Genomic DNA, 15,395 nt, shown 5'->3' with positions numbered 1-15,395 from the left:
TCAGGGCGGTAAAGATATTTAAAAAGCACAACATTGAAAGATATACGCCTTATAGCGTTGATGCCAGTAATAATCAGAATGCATTTCAAACAAAAGAATGCGGCAAACCTACAGCTGGTACCGCAGTATGTATCTGAAGAAGTGAAGATGGCAGTAGGGTGATGATCCCTACAATCTGTAGATTCCTGATTGAGCAATATGAGGTTATAACCATCTAGTTCTTTATAAAGTTCTCCTGTGCTAGTGTCAGAGAATTCCAGTCAGAAGTGAACATTCCCTAATACTATGGTGCAACTGATTTCCAGGACAGAATTGCCTCTTCCATCTCATAAAGGGAACAGTATCTTGTGAGGGACAGTAGACCAAAAGCACATTAAGCTAGTTCGAGAACACCAGGCCCTATTTTACCGGCTAGTAATTCCGACAGGTAAATTCCCATGAGGCTCTGGCTGCAACAGCAATCAAGGCTCAGCCCCCCACCCAAATCCCTGAAAAAGAGCCTTATTAGGATGGCAGTCGGACCGCCACCAACAGGCCGTCATTGGTGGTGCTACTGACATCCAGTAGTAGTACGGTCTGACTGCTGCGTTATGATGCAGTTGTTTGTATCGCACGGTCAGAGGGATCAACCAACGCTTCAGACAGATCGTAATCCTTACAGTAGAGGCGGTGCCTGCACCAGCAGGGCCGTAGGGATTATCAGGCAGATGCATCAAAGAAAATACCAGGAGCAAACGGGCAGATTCTCAGAATCTGGCCGTTTGCTCCCGGTATTTTTGCATTTGGGATGCATCATCCCAAATGCAGAAATCGCAATTTAAGGAATCTCTAAATAGCGATTCCTTAAATTGCTCTTGCATTTAAAGAATCCCAAAATGAGATTCCTTAAATGCAATGCATGAAACCCAGAAAAATAGCGAATTCGCTAATAGGGGGAGCAAATTACCATGAAGTTGAACTTCGTGGTAATTTGCTAAAACTTTGAAAAATGAACTTTTGTGCATTTTTCAAAGTTACATGTTGCGCACACACATGCCCTTAGGGCATGTGTGTGTGTAACATTTGTGCACAGGTCCATTTCAGGGGTGCAACAGGGTGTCCTTTGGACACCCTGGCACCCTTGAAATAGCGGAACATTAGCGATTCGGTAATAGCTAATCGCTAATATGGAATGGCTTACCCATTCATTCCTATGGGCCTTTAGGCCCATAGGAATGAATGGGAAAGCCATTCCTTATTAGCGATTAGCTATTACCGAATCGCAAATAAGGGATCTGTAGGAATCGCTAATAACATTGCGATTCCTACATGCATCCCGTTTTGCGAGTCTTTAATAGCGATTCCTTAAAATTCGCTATTAAGGACTCGGAAAACATAACTTTGATGCATCTGCCAGTTTGTTGTCCCTTTCCGACCGCTATGGAAAGGCTGTCGGAAAGGGCCCCCATCCCTGTACTGCCCCCACAAACATCCATACCCGATGTTTTAGGCGCCATATACTGCCTGGCACACAGGGCATGGATATTTAAAAACATCCCTTTTTCCATTGTGGCTTGTGCTGTGCTTCTTTTCAGGCTGCAGCACAAGCCGAAATGGAAAATGCCATGGTTCTGACCACCTACACGGAAGTTACATCATAATTAGGTGGTTGGGACCACTGACTACTAGTCCGTTAGTCACCACTATCGTAATCGGACCCCAAGTTTCTTTTTTCCATGAAAAGAAACCACGGCTCCCATGTGACACCTGCTGAGAGCACATGCTAACTGGGAGCGTTGAATCCCGCAGAAGAGGCCATCAGGCGTGGAATACCGCCGGGTAACTCAAAGTCTGCAGTGATTTCTGATTCCCATGGGGTTTCGCTCATAAAAGGATGCCAGCCAGTAACTCAGATACTGGCCCCTGTGAATCTCCACATGGATTTCAGCAGAACTCTTAATCAAGGTCTTAAACTGCGCACAAAAAAGAAGTGTTTCCTGAAGTGTCTCGTAAATGATGATGCTGCCAGCACAGGACTGTGTGTCCCAGACCTATAAGGGCAGTTTTATGGATTTTCTTAAGGTTGATTCCTTATTCCCTTAACAAACGTGGGACCGTGTCATTTTCTGTTGTTTACTTTGATGACAAGTGCGTTTCTTGTGTCATTCTTCTGAAAGTGTGCATTGCAAACACGTGCATTTTGTTTCCCATAGAAATAAAGCGAACACACCTGGGCGTGTCTTCCAGCAGCGTCACGTTGACACTGACTTGCGGAAACGACGACTGTCGAAGTTTTTGGGAAACTTCAGCAACATGGTATCAAAATTCCTGCTGTGCCAACAGATGCTCCCCGCATGTATTATACCAAGAATGTGCCATTGAAGCCCAGGACAGCAGGGCCAAAGAGACAGCGGTGACATGCGCAGACCTGCTCCCCTTCACCGAGTACATCGTGGCTGTCTATGGAGCAAGAAAACAGCTCTCTCCTGATCGATACGATCTCCTCTATAATGTGACGGTCACAACCAACGAGACAGGTAAACAGTGCTCTGTGTGCAGAAATTACCACTATGGACTAGGAAAAGTGATGCGGTGATGTCTGCACAGGCAGTGATGACTAATGTGGGCTTTAAAGGCCAATGAAAAGACACATGTTGAAGTAGGGGGAGAGAGCGAGAGAGAGAAAGAGTGAAAGACAGAGAGAGAAATAGACAGAGAGAGAGAGCGAGCGAAGGAAGAGAGAGACAGAGAATGAGAGGGAGAGAGAGAGGGAGCGAGAGTCAGAGAGAGAGAGGATGAGTGAAAGACAGAGAAAGAAAGACACAAAGAGAGAGAGAGCGGGAGAGAGAGAGAGAGGGAGCGAGAGAGAGTCAGAGAGAGAGAAGCAAACAGAGAGAGAGAGAGAGAGGAAGAGAGAGAGAGCGAGAGAGATGGAGACAAAGAGAGAGAGGGAGAGAGAGGAAGAGAGAGAGAGAGGGGGAGCGAGAAAGAGAGAGAGAAAGTGAGTGTGAGAGAGGGAGGGAGCGAGAAAGAGAAAGGGAGGGAGAGGAAGAGAGAGAGAAGGAGAAGGAGGCAAAGAGAGAGAGAGAGGGAGTGAAAGGAAGAGAGAAAATGTGAGAGGGACAGAGAGGGAGGGAGCGAGAGAGAGAGAGAAAGAGAGAGGAAGAGAGAAAGAGGGAGAGAGAGAAAGAGAGAGGGAGAGAGGAAGAGAGAGGGAGGGAGAGAGAAAGAGAGAGGGAGAGAGAGGGAGAGAGAGAGAGAGCGAGCGAGAAAGAGAGAGGAGAGAGAGGAAGAGAGAGAGAAAGAGAGAGAGAGGGGGAGCGAGAAAGAGAGAGAGAAAGTGAGTGTGAGAGAGGGAGGGAGCGAGAAAGAGAAAGGGAGGGAGAGGAAGAGAGAGAGAAGGAGAAGGAGGCAAAGAGAGAGAGAGAGGGAGTGAAAGGAAGAGAGAAAATGTGAGAGGGACAGAGAGGGAGGGAGCGAGAGAGAGAGAGAGAGAGAGAGGAAGAGAGAAAGAGGGAGAGAGAGAAAGAGAGAGGGAGAGAGGAAGAGAGAGGGAGGGAGAGAGAAAGAGAGAGGGAGAGAGAGGGAGAGAGAGAGAGAGCGAGCGAGAAAGAGAGAGGAGAGAGAGGAAGAGAGAGAGAAAGAGAGAGAGAGAGAGAAAGAGAGAGGAGAGAGAGGAAGAGAGAAAGAGAGAGGGAGAGAGAGGAAGAGAGAGAGAGAGGGAGCGAGAGAGAGAGAAAGAGAGAGGAGAGAGAGGAAGAGAGAGAGAGAGAAAGAGAGATGGAGTGAGAGGTAGAGTGTAATTCAGTTATTATTCTAATTATCATTTCCGCTAAAGTAAAACCATATTTCTGTGATTGCATCCTCTTATCCTGTTTCAGCTCGACAAACTGATGCACTTCTCGACACTTACTACTGCACTTATGCCTTTGATGTCTTACCTTATCTTATGCTGTATTTATAAAGCGCACTGACACCAGAGGATTCCTGGTGCTGTGATTAGGATTGAGGGTGGGGGTCATAGCTTAAATGAGGTTTGAGAAGAGCCATGTTTTTAGGCTCTTTCGGAAGCTTAGTAGGGTGCCAGAGGTTTTAATTTGAAGGGGGAGGGAGTTCCACAATTTGGGTGCTAGGTAGCTGAATCTGCGGCCGCCCAGTTTCTTTAGTTTAACCATCGGGGTGGTGAGGAGGTGGAGATGGGCAGAACGGAGGTTACGAGCCGGGCAGTGGAGAGTTGATGGGGGATTCTGGGCCTTATATACCAGGCAGCCTATTTTAAAAGCAGCTCTTTGTTCGATGGGCAGCCAGTGCAGCTTGGCCAAGAGGGGTCTGGCGGATTGCCATTTGGGGGCTTTGCAAATAAGTCTAGCTGCCTGGTTCTGCACCAACTGAAGACGATGGAGGAGGGACTTAGGTAGCCCCCAGTAAAGAGAATTAGAAAAGTCCTGGCGGGAGAGGACAAGAGAAATGACGATTTGCACCAGGGATTCGTAGGAGAGTAGATGGGAGATTTTACGAATTTTTCGTAACTGGAACATGCTGGCCGAGATGATGGTGCCAACATGAGTTTTAAGAGAGAGGTCGGTGTCAATGGTAACGCCCAGGCTTTTTACCGAGTTCGAGGGACTAGGGGGAGTGCCTAGCTCGTTTGGCCAAAAATGGGGACCCCAATATGAAGGGCTTGTGCCGGGCAAGATGAGTTCCGTCTTCTCAGGGTTTAATTTAAGCTGGTTGGAAATCATCCATTGTTGGATGTGAAGCATTACTGCCTGAAAGTCGGATGCAGCGTCAGGGGTATCTAAAGGAAAAATAATGTCACTGTAGTCTTGAATTGAAAAGTAGTAAATCGCTGCCGCGCTGCTGTCCTGGCTGAAAGAGGGACTTAGGAAAAGTCAGGAGCTGAGGAGGAAGGAAGCCTCTTTATGTGAACTGGAAAGAACAAGAGTCGCTGGGTGCAAGAACAATATTGAGGTCACACAGCAGTGAGTGGGGAACAAGGTGAACCAAGGGAAGCTAGTTCAGTTTTACTGTCAAGGAAGCAACCTGCAAAGAGCTTACTCTCCCGCCTCCACACGCCCATGGTGCCAGTCTGGCTGGAGTCTGAGCCACGACCTGGCTATGGCTGGCCCACCTCTGAGAGCCTCTTTCAAGGGGTGTGTCTATTCTGCAGTACACAGTATCCCGGCCTTTAAAAAAATAAACACACACACAAATAAATAAATAAATGACAAATAAAAGGATGCATGCCCACTGCTTATGTCACCAATTCCCATTCTTGTCCTTTTGGTATCCTTTTATTCAGTTGGAAGAATCTCTGCCTGGGACAAGCCACCATGTGCATCACTGGACGTACTCGGATTACCCCTCTTTGATGTACTGGCACACAGCATCCCGCTGCCACGGTGGCTGAGCTCGCTAGTCCGTATTAAAGAGTCATCTGTATGTCTATGTCTCACAAACCTTCATTCATCACACCACCATACCTGCATGCCACAACATAATAAAGGCACCTTAGTAGGAAACACACATATGAAAACACTTCCTGTTAGATTTGGGGGTCTCTAGTTGGCAGAGGTAGGTACCTTTGACAAAAAAGGGACCCTTGCGTCTAGTCAGGGTAAGGAAGTACACTCCTAAAATAACACCTGCTCACCCCCTTGGTAGCTTGGCACGAGCAGACAGGCTTATCTCAGAGGCAGTGTGTAAAGCATTTGTGAACACATACAGTAACCAAGTGACAACACTACAGAAGGACACCACACAAGTTGTATAAAAATAAGTATTTTTATATCGACTTAACTCAAGACCACAAACGGCAAAAATCCACAATACTGAACTTTAAAATGGTAGAAATAGCTTAGTTCTCTTAAGATGTGAAATGCGAAACTTTGCGTTCAATGTACCTTTGGATGCGTAACGCTATACAACGAAAATGTTGCCAGGAAGGTGATGCGTCGCTTCCTTACATGCAGGAACGGTGATGCGTCGGGTCCCTACAGATGCGTAGGGGATGCGTCGGTTTTTCTCTGTGAGGGGAGGTGATGCGTCGGTTTCTTACTGCGCTTCCGTGGCAATGCAGCCCGCAAGGCCATAATGTGATGAAGGTCCGGTGCAATGAGACAAAGATGGCGTCTTCTCTTGGATGCGACACGCTGCATGCACGCCCGACGGCCGTGCGGTGACTCAATGATTCTTCTGAGCTGTGATTGGCCCTGCGACGTGCTTCCCGGTGATGTGACGGCATCTGATGTGACGTCTATCCTCTTTGCCAGCGATGCGAGGCGCTTCAGCAACGATGCGACAGCTTGCAGCGGCAACACGCTTTTCCAGCGATGCGACGACAGCGGCTGCAGCTGCGACACGCTTCGCTGTGTCTGTTGAGACGTCGATCCTCTTCTTTGGCAATGCGAGGCACTTTCGCGTTGTGAAGCGACTGCGGCAGTTCGACGACATGCTTCTCCTTCATGAGTCGTGCTTCCAGCTCCTTGCGACACGCAGTCCCTCAGAAAGCCCAACACAACTGCAGGCATTTCCAAAGAACTCCTGGGGAGCTGGTGGGTGAAGTCTGTTCTACCTGAGACTTCAGCAGAAGGCAAGCTCTTTCTCAAGCCCTTGGAGATCCTTCACAAGTTTATGAAAGTACACACAAAAATCCTCTCTCCTTCATTTGGCAGTCAGGCAACCACTGACGGCCAATCCCCCAAGCAGCACTTCAGCTTAGGGATAGTCTCTCCTCAGTCTCTCTGGTTCCTCTCCTCAGCAAAGGTTTCTTCTTGTTTCCCAAAAATGAACTAAAATTCTGGGGGTTGGGTTCCCTCTTTTATACACAGTTTCTCTTTGTTCTCTGAATTCAGAGAGGCCTTTGCCTAGTTCAAACGAGTTCTGGTCAGTCCTGGAGCACTCTGTTTACATGACTCTTTTTCTTTCACAGTGCACGCCAGGGACATCAGACGCACCACCGCTGGTGGAGCCAGCATTGTGGAGGGAAGGAACAGCACTATTTAGGTCCCAGGTGCAACTCCTCCCTCCCATCTGAATGCAGATCTCTCTATTTAGCCCTGTGCTGACTCACCCTGTCTCCTGGAATCCCCCAACCCCTGTCACTCAAACTCCAGACAAGAATACACAACCTAGCAGAGGCAGGCTTGGATGGTTAGACAAGAAAATACCTACTTTCTAAAAGGGGTATTTTCAAATACAGCATGTTAAAACCAACATAAAAAAGACACATTTTATTGTTCTGAATTCAGGCATACTAAACTCGAAATTCTACCTAGTTCCCTGAGTCAGTTAGGGTTATAAGATGTAATAATCAAACTGCCCATTCTGGCCTCTGGGGAACAGGTAGCCTTGCAATAGTGAAAAACGAAAATGGCTGTAACTCACTATTAGGACATGCCACACACATCAGGGCTTGTCCTTCCTTTTACCTACAATTCACCCTGCCCTTGGGCCTATCATAGGGGTGACTAATATGCAGAAAAGGGAAGGTTTGGGGATTGGTAAGTGGGTGCACTTGCCCAGTCAACATGGCAGTACCAGGCTGCACTCAGGCTTGCAATGGCAGACCTGAGACACACTTTTACAGGCTGCCTCTCTGGGTGGCACAACCAGTGCTGCAGGCCTACCAGCAGCATTTGGTTTACAAGGCCTGGGCACACTCAGTGCACTGTACTAGGGTTTGACAAGTAAACCAAACCAACCAATCATGGAATCACTAATCCATACATCAATTTACCATAGGGAGCACTTGCACTGTGGCACTGGACAGCAGTGGCATATTGCCCAAAGCATTTATAACCAGCAAAAACACATGAGGCAACAGCGAAAAATGGAAGGGAGACCAACTCCAAGATGCCAGGTCTAACACGTGTCCCCTCCAGCTGAAATGTGGGGAGAACTACCCTACCTCCTGGGAGTTCTCATCACTAAGGTGGAAAAATCTGGACAGACCATCAGCATTGGCGTGCTCTGTACCAGGCCGGTGTTCCACTGTGAAATCCATCCCCTGTAGGGAAAAGGACCACCTCAACAGCTTTTAATTCTCACCCCTCATCTGCATCAGCCATCTGAGGGCCCTGTGGTCTGTCTGAACAGGTGTGGTCTCAGCCTCTTCAGTGCCCAGACCACAGCAAATGCCTCACGCTCAATTGCACTCCACCTCTGTTTCCGTGGAAGTGACCTCCTACTGATGAAGGCTACGGGTTGATCTAGACCCTCCTCATTTATCTGTGACAAAACAGCCTCCACACCATGCTCTGAAGCGTTTATCTGAACACTAAACTCTCTGGAGAAGTTGGGTGCCAGGAGCACGGGCGCCGTGCACATGGCAGTTTTCAGGGCCTCAAAAGCTTTCTGACAGGTGTCAATCCAAATCACTCTCTTGGGCTGCTTCCTGGAAGTCAGCTTTGTCAAGGGGGCAGCAATGCTGCCATACCCCTTGACAAACCTCCTGTAATACCCAGTGAGTCCTAAAAAAGCTCTCACCTCTGTCTGGGGGGCTCCCAAGCCAGGATGGTTTCAATCTTGGGCTGTAGGGGCGCCACTCGGCTGCTCCCAGCCTGGTGTTCCAAGTACACCACGGAACCCTGTCTGATCTGGCACTTACTCGCCTTGATCATGAGGCATTACCTCCGCAGCGCCATCAACACTTCCCAGAGGTTGCGCAGATGTTCTTCCCAACTGGTGCTGAACACTGCAATATCATCCAGGTAAGCGGCACTGAACTCTTTCATCCAGCCAACACCTGGTTGACCAACCTTTGAAAGGTGGCAGTGGCATTCTTCATCCCAAAGGGCATAACCCGGAACTGGTAGTGGTCATCTGGTGTGGAGAATGCTGACCTCTCTCTTGCGCCATCAGTTAAGGCGATCTGCCAGTACCCAGATGTTAAGTCAAACGTGCTGAGATACCGTGCAGCCCCTAACTAATCAATGAGCTCCTCAGCTCTGGGGATGGGGTGCGCGTCAATCCTCGTGACTGAATTGAGCCCTCGGTAGTCCACACAGAACCAGAGCTCTGGTGTGGCACCCGGTGCAGCAGCCTTTGGGACCAAGACCACTGGGCTGGCCCAAGGACTGTTAGAGAACTCAATCACCCCTAACACAAGCATCTTAGAGACCTCCTCCTTGATGAAAGTTCTCACCCTGTCAGTCACCCTGTAAGTTTTGTGCTTCACAGGAGGACTATCTCCAGTGTCCACATCATGGATGCACCAATCTGTGACACTGGGAATCAGGGAGAACAGACCAGAAAACTGTCCCAGCAACTGGCGGCAGTCATTCTGTTGCTCAGGAGTCAGGGTAGAAGAGAGGTTCATCCATCCACTGACCCATCTCGCTTTGTCGCTGACAGGAGGTCAGGAAGAGGCTCAGTCTCCTCCTCCATTCCATCATCTGTCGCTAACAGCATGCCTACTTCGAACCTCTCCGAGTGGGGCTTCAGGCAGTTGACATGCAAGACCCTCAAGGGGTTCCTGGGAGACCGCAAGTCCACCAAGTAGGTAACAGGACATTTGCGCTCCACCACCTCAAATGGTTCGGTCCACTTATCCTGAAGCGCACAAGGTTCCACTGGGGCCATGGCCCACACTTTCTGACCAGGCTTAAGCTCTACCAGAGTGGCATTCTGGTTGTACCACCACTTCCTCTCTACCTGGCTGGCTTCCAGATTCGCCTCAGCGAGTTGTCTGAATCGCCTAGTCTGGTTCATGAAGGCAAGCATGTAGCTATATACATCCTGGGGATGTTTCCTGGGAGATTGCTCCCAGCCTTCCTTGACCAGACTCAGAGGTCCTCTCACTGGGTGACCGTAGAGAAGCTCAAAGGGACTGAACCCTATAGATTTTCTGTGGCACCTCACGGTATGAAAACAGCAGGCATGGTAGGAGGACGTCCCACTTGCGCCTCGTAGGTTCCTCAAGACCCATAATCATGCCTTTTAGTGTTCAGTTAAATCTCTCAACCAACCCATTTCCTTGGGGGTGGTAAGGAGTGGTAAACTTATAGGTTACCCCACACTCCTGCCACAGGGACTTCATATACTTTGAAATGAAGTTTGTTCTTCGGTCAGACACTACCTCTCTAGCGAATCCCACTTGTGAGAAAATTCCCATCAGTGCCCGTCCCACCACGGGGCCGTCACTGTCCTCAGAGGTATAGCTTCCGGGTACCGGGTGGCATGGTCCACCAAGACCAGGATGAACCTGTTGCCCATGGCTGTCTTGGGGTACAGTGGCCCCATAATGTCAATACCCACCCGTTCAGAGGGAGTGCTGGCCACAGGGAATGGCTGGAGAGGAGGCTTCTGCTTCCTCCCACCCTTTCCACTTGCCTGGCAAGTCTGACATGTCCTGCAATGAGTTTCTGAACTCTTGCACATTTTTGTCCAAATAAAGTGGGTGACAAGCCATTCAAAGGTCTTGTCTTGCCCCAAATGTCCTGCCAACTGCACATCATGTGCCAGCCCCAGTAGGAAGGCTCTGAAGCGCTGGGGTACCACCAGCACACAGGCTGACCCATGCTCAGCAACCTTTAGGCTCACTATACAGGAGACCATTCTCCCAGTAGATCCAATGTGATCCAGACTGATCACCTGCTGCCTTGTTTGCAGCCTGCTGCTGCAAACCCACAAGAGAAGGGCACTGGTTCTGCTCCTAACAGAACTATTCCCTGGAGGTTCCTCCTTCCTGCTGTCAATGGGTCACCTCAGGCAGGTCCCCCAGTTGAGCTACCTGTTCCCCTGTAGGCTCCAGGGCATCCCCCTCAGTGTCTGCCTCCTCCTGGACCGTGGGAACTTAAGGGGACGGTTTTCCGAATCCCCTGCCTCTTCTCTTTAAGGCAGGTACCTGGGCCTCCCTCTCAGGCTCCAGGTCTTCTTGAGCACCTTTACTAGCTGCCATGCACCGTGTGGTTACACACGCCCATTCAGGCAGACCCAACATCTCCAAATGAGCACTTCGCTCCACCTTCGCCCAAGGTGAGTTCTCCAACTTGTTGCCTAACAAACAGTCAACAGGCATGGCGGGTCTCACAGCTACCCGAAGAGTACCAGAGACCCCTCCCCACTCAAAGGGCACCCAAGCCACTTTGCAGTGGCTCTCTGTGTTGTCAGTGGCAACTACTTGGTAAAATGCATTGGGGACAACCTGCTCTTGAGACACCATGTGACACTTGACAGCTATCACGCTGGCTTCTGTGTCTCTAAGAGTCTCCACTCCATGGCCCTTGATGGTCACCCACTGCCTGTACTTCTTAGTGTTATCAGGCAGTTGGGTCCCGGGGACCACCTCACAGTCTCCTAAAGAGACAAGGGCCATCTCTGCGGGACCCCACCCACCTTGGGCACCACTCTCCTCCCCCAGGGCTAACCTCGCAATCTGTCGGGGTGGTGCACCAGTGGGTGCTGTCTTTGCAAACTGTGGGCACTGGGGATCATTAGACTGATGGCCTGTGTGCCCACACTTGTAGCACCTCAGGGGTCCCCTAGGAACAGGGTTACCTGTCGGGCCCTGTGCTTTTTCTCGGGAGCAGCTGGGAACCTTTCCCTTGGTTCCCTTGGGAATTACTTTGGGGCCCTCTTTGGAACTCCCTCTGTTTACCCTTATCCCCCCCACTCTTCTGCGCATGACCCTGCCCACTCTTGGCAGAGTCTCCCATGTGAACCTTGTGGACCCGGGTGCTCACCCAGCGGTCCGCCTCCTCAGCAAGCTTTCTAGGGTTAGTCAGCCTGCTATCAATCAGGTGCTGGCGTAGCTCTGGAAAACAATTACTTGACAAGTGCTCCCATGCAATTAAGTTAAAAAGCACCTCAAAATCATTAACTTTGCTACCCTTCACCCAACCATCCAATGCTCTGCAAAAGAAAGTTACATATTCTACCCATGTGCTTGACTCCACCTTCTTGCAATTTCTAAACCTCTGTCTATACAATTCAGGAGTCAACTCATACCTTGACATCAATGCCTCTTCATGTGGCTATAAGAATTATGGACTTCTTCAGAGGGCAAGTCTAAAAGCATATCCCACCCCTCACTAAGGAACCGCCCCACAACCCCGCTCCCCAATCCTTCTCAGGGACCCGGTGGGAGAACATGGCTTCCTCATAGGCCTTGAACCACTGCCCAATGCCATCATTCTTATAAAACTCTCTAACCACATCCTTAGGAATATACTCCCTAGCTTCCACAGGCATGGATGGTGTGCTGCCACCAGAGGGAGTAATCTTCAAGCTCCTTGCTTTCAACTCCAACTCCCTCAAACTTCTCTCATGATCCAGTTGCATCTTCTTTTCCTCTAGCGCAAATTTCCTAATTTCTAATTGCCCATTCAATTTGGCTAGCTCCATCCTATTCCTCTCCCTGTCCTCCAGCTCCTCTGGGTACAGACCCTTGGCAGAAACACTGCTACCTGCTGGGGAGGTTGCTCTCCTGCCCCCTGGACCCAATGGCCCATCCAGCTGCTCCTCTGCATTCTCAACCCCTTCCTCATTCTCAGGGGTACTCCTTGCTGCAACCCAGGCCCTCAGCGCCTTTTGGAACTCATCCTTCTTGGAGAGACCGGTCATTGCAACTTTAAATTTCCTGCAGAGGTGCTTTAGCTGTTTTACATTGTAGCATTCCAGTTTCTCCTCTTCCCGCTCATAATCAACAGATGCTATGGATGCTGCTTTCTCCATGGTGGTTAAACTTGGCAGTTCTTTGCAAAAATAGAAAATGCCAGGAAAAAATATCTACCAAAAAGTATCTGGTTGCTTTTGGTCTGCACTCACTAGTACTGTTCACCAATCACTGTATATGAGTCAGAAATGCAAGTCCAAATCGTCACCGCTGACTACCAATGTTAGATTTGGGGGTCTCTAGTTGGCAGACGTAGGTCCCTTTGACCAAATAGGGACCCTTGCGTTTAGTCAGGGAAAGGGGGTACACTCCTAAAATAACCCCTGCTCACCCCTTTGGTAGCTTGGCACGAGCAGACAGGCTTATCTCAGAGGCAGTGTGTAAAGCATTTGTGAACACATACAGTAACCCTGTGAGAACACTACAGATGGACACTTCACAAGTTGTAGTATAAAAATAAGTATTTTTATGTAGACTTAACACAAGATCACAAACGACAAAAATCCACAATACTGTACTTGGTAGAAATAGCTTAGTTCTCTTAAGATGTAAAATGCGACACTTTGAGTTCAATGTACCTTTGGATGCGTAACACTATACAACGAAAGTGTTGCCGGGAAGGTGATGCATTGGTTCCTTACACACCAAGAACGGTGATGCATCGGGTCCCTACTGATGTGTAGGGGATGCTCTGGTTCTTCTCTGCGAGGGGTGGTGATGCGTCGGTTTCTTACTGCGCTTCCGTGATGCGGAGAAGATCCGGTGCAATGAAAGAAAGATGGTGTCTTCTCTTGGATACAACACGATGCATGCACTCCCTACGGCTGTGCGGAGACTCAACGATTCTTCTGAGCCGCAAGAGGCCATGCGACACGCTTCCCGGTGATGCGGCGGCGTCTGATGCGACGTCGATCCTCTTTCCCGGCGATGCGAGGCGCTTCGGCAACGATGAGACGGATGTATGACATTACAACGCATGCTTTTACATCACATGCTTTTACAACACGGTTTTTACAACGCATTCCATTACAACGCATAGTGCTTTGGGGCGCTGGATAGTGAATAGTTTAATTTACTATTCCAACTTCAGTCCCCGTGGATAGTAGGGAAGGTGTTGGACTGTAAATTAAACCTATTCCCTATCCTAGAGCCCCCCCAGCGCAATATGTTGTAATGGTTTGTGTTGTAAAAGTTGCATCCTAAAGGCACTGCGTGGTAAAAGTTGCGTTGTAAAGGATGTTTCCCCGATGAGACAGCTTGCAGCGGCGACACGCTTTTCCAGCGATGTGACGACAGCGGCTGTGACACGCTTCTCCGATGATTCGGCGGTATCTGGTGCGACGTCGATCCTCTTCTCCGGCGATGCGAGACACTTTCACGTTGTGAAGCGACTGCAGCAGTTCGGCGACACGCTTCTTTGTGAGTTGCGCTTCCAGCTCCTTGCGACACGCTGTCCCTCAGAAAGCCCAACACAACTGCAGGCACTTACAAATAACTTTTGGGGAGTTGGTGGGTGAAGTTAATTGTCCCTGAGACTATGAGGGAAGCTCTTTCTCAAGCCCTTGTAGATCCTCCACAAGTTGATGAAAGTACACACAAAGTTCCTCTCACCTTCCTTTGGCAGTCAGGCAACCACTGCAGGCCAATCCCCCATGCAGCACTTCAGCTTAGGGATACTCTCTCCTCAGTCTCTCTGGTTCCTCTCTTAAGCAAAGGTTTCTTCTTGTTTCCCAAAAGTGGTCCAACATTCTGTGGTTTGGGTCCCCTCTTTTATACACAGTTTCTCTTTGTTATCTGAAGGCAGAGAGGCCAATGCCTAGTCCAAACCATTTCTGGTCAGTCCTGGAACACTCTGTTTACATGACTCCTTCTTTCTCCTTCTTTTCTTTCACAGTGCAGGCCAGGGACATCAGACGCACCACAGGAGGTGGAGCCAGCATTGTGGAGGGACGGCAGAGCCCTATTCAGGTCCCAGGTGCAACTCCTCCCTCCCATTTGCATGCAGATATCTCTATTCATCTCTGTGTTGACTCACCCTGTCTCATGGAAACCCCCAGCCCCTGTCACTCAAACTCCAGACAAGGAATACACAACCTAGCAGAGGCAGGCTTGGATGGTTAGACAAGAAAATACCTAATTTCTAAAAGGGGTATTTTCAAACACAGAATGTTAAAACCAACTTCACTACAAGATGTATTTTACCATTCTGAGTTTAGGCATACCAAACTCGAATGTCTACCTAGTTCCCTGAGTCAGTTAGGCATATAAGATGTAATAATCAAACTGCCCATTCTGGCCTATGGGGAACAGTTGCCTTGTAATAGTGAAAAACGAAAATGGCTCTAATTCACTATTAGGACATGCCACACACATCAGGGCTTGTCCTACCTTTTACCTACAATGCACCCTTCCCTTGGGCCTACCATAGGGGTGACTAATATGCAGAAAAGGAAAGGTTTAGGGACTGGCAAGTGGGTGCATTTTCACAGTCAACATGGCAGTATCAGACTGCATACAGGCTCTGAAATGGCAGACCTGAGACATACTTTTACAGGCTGCTTCTGTGGGTGGCATAAGCAGTGCTGCAAGTCCACCAACAGCATTTGGGTTACAAGCCCTGGGCACATTCAGTGCACTGTACTAGGGTCTGACAAGTAAACCAAACCAGCCAATCATGGACTCACTAATCCATACATCAATTTACCAAAGGGAGCACTTGCACTGTGGCACTGGACAGCAGTGGCACAGTGCCCAACGCATCTATAACCAGCAAAAACACATGAGGCAACAGCAAAAAATG

The 15,395-nt window shown here is 49.2% G+C and overlaps 1 pseudogene across 1 annotated transcript in view; it reads left to right on the top strand.

Annotated features, from left to right (window-relative positions):
* LOC144817818 (uncharacterized) overlaps positions 1-15,395 on the top strand; it is a 316,434-nt pseudogene that overhangs the window by 156,854 nt on the left and 144,185 nt on the right. Inside the window, exon 5 of the transcript XR_013606986.1 lies at positions 2,193-2,516. The product of XR_013606986.1 is annotated as an uncharacterized LOC144817818 (transcript). The remainder of the gene's footprint in view (positions 1-2,192; positions 2,517-15,395) is intronic.

Source organism: Lissotriton helveticus, chromosome 2_1, assembly GCF_964261635.1.
Source record: "Lissotriton helveticus chromosome 2_1, aLisHel1.1, whole genome shotgun sequence".
NCBI lineage: Eukaryota > Metazoa > Chordata > Amphibia > Caudata > Salamandridae > Lissotriton > Lissotriton helveticus.
Note: the sequence above shows the minus strand (reverse complement) of the source record. Positions and strands in the feature narration are given on the sequence as shown.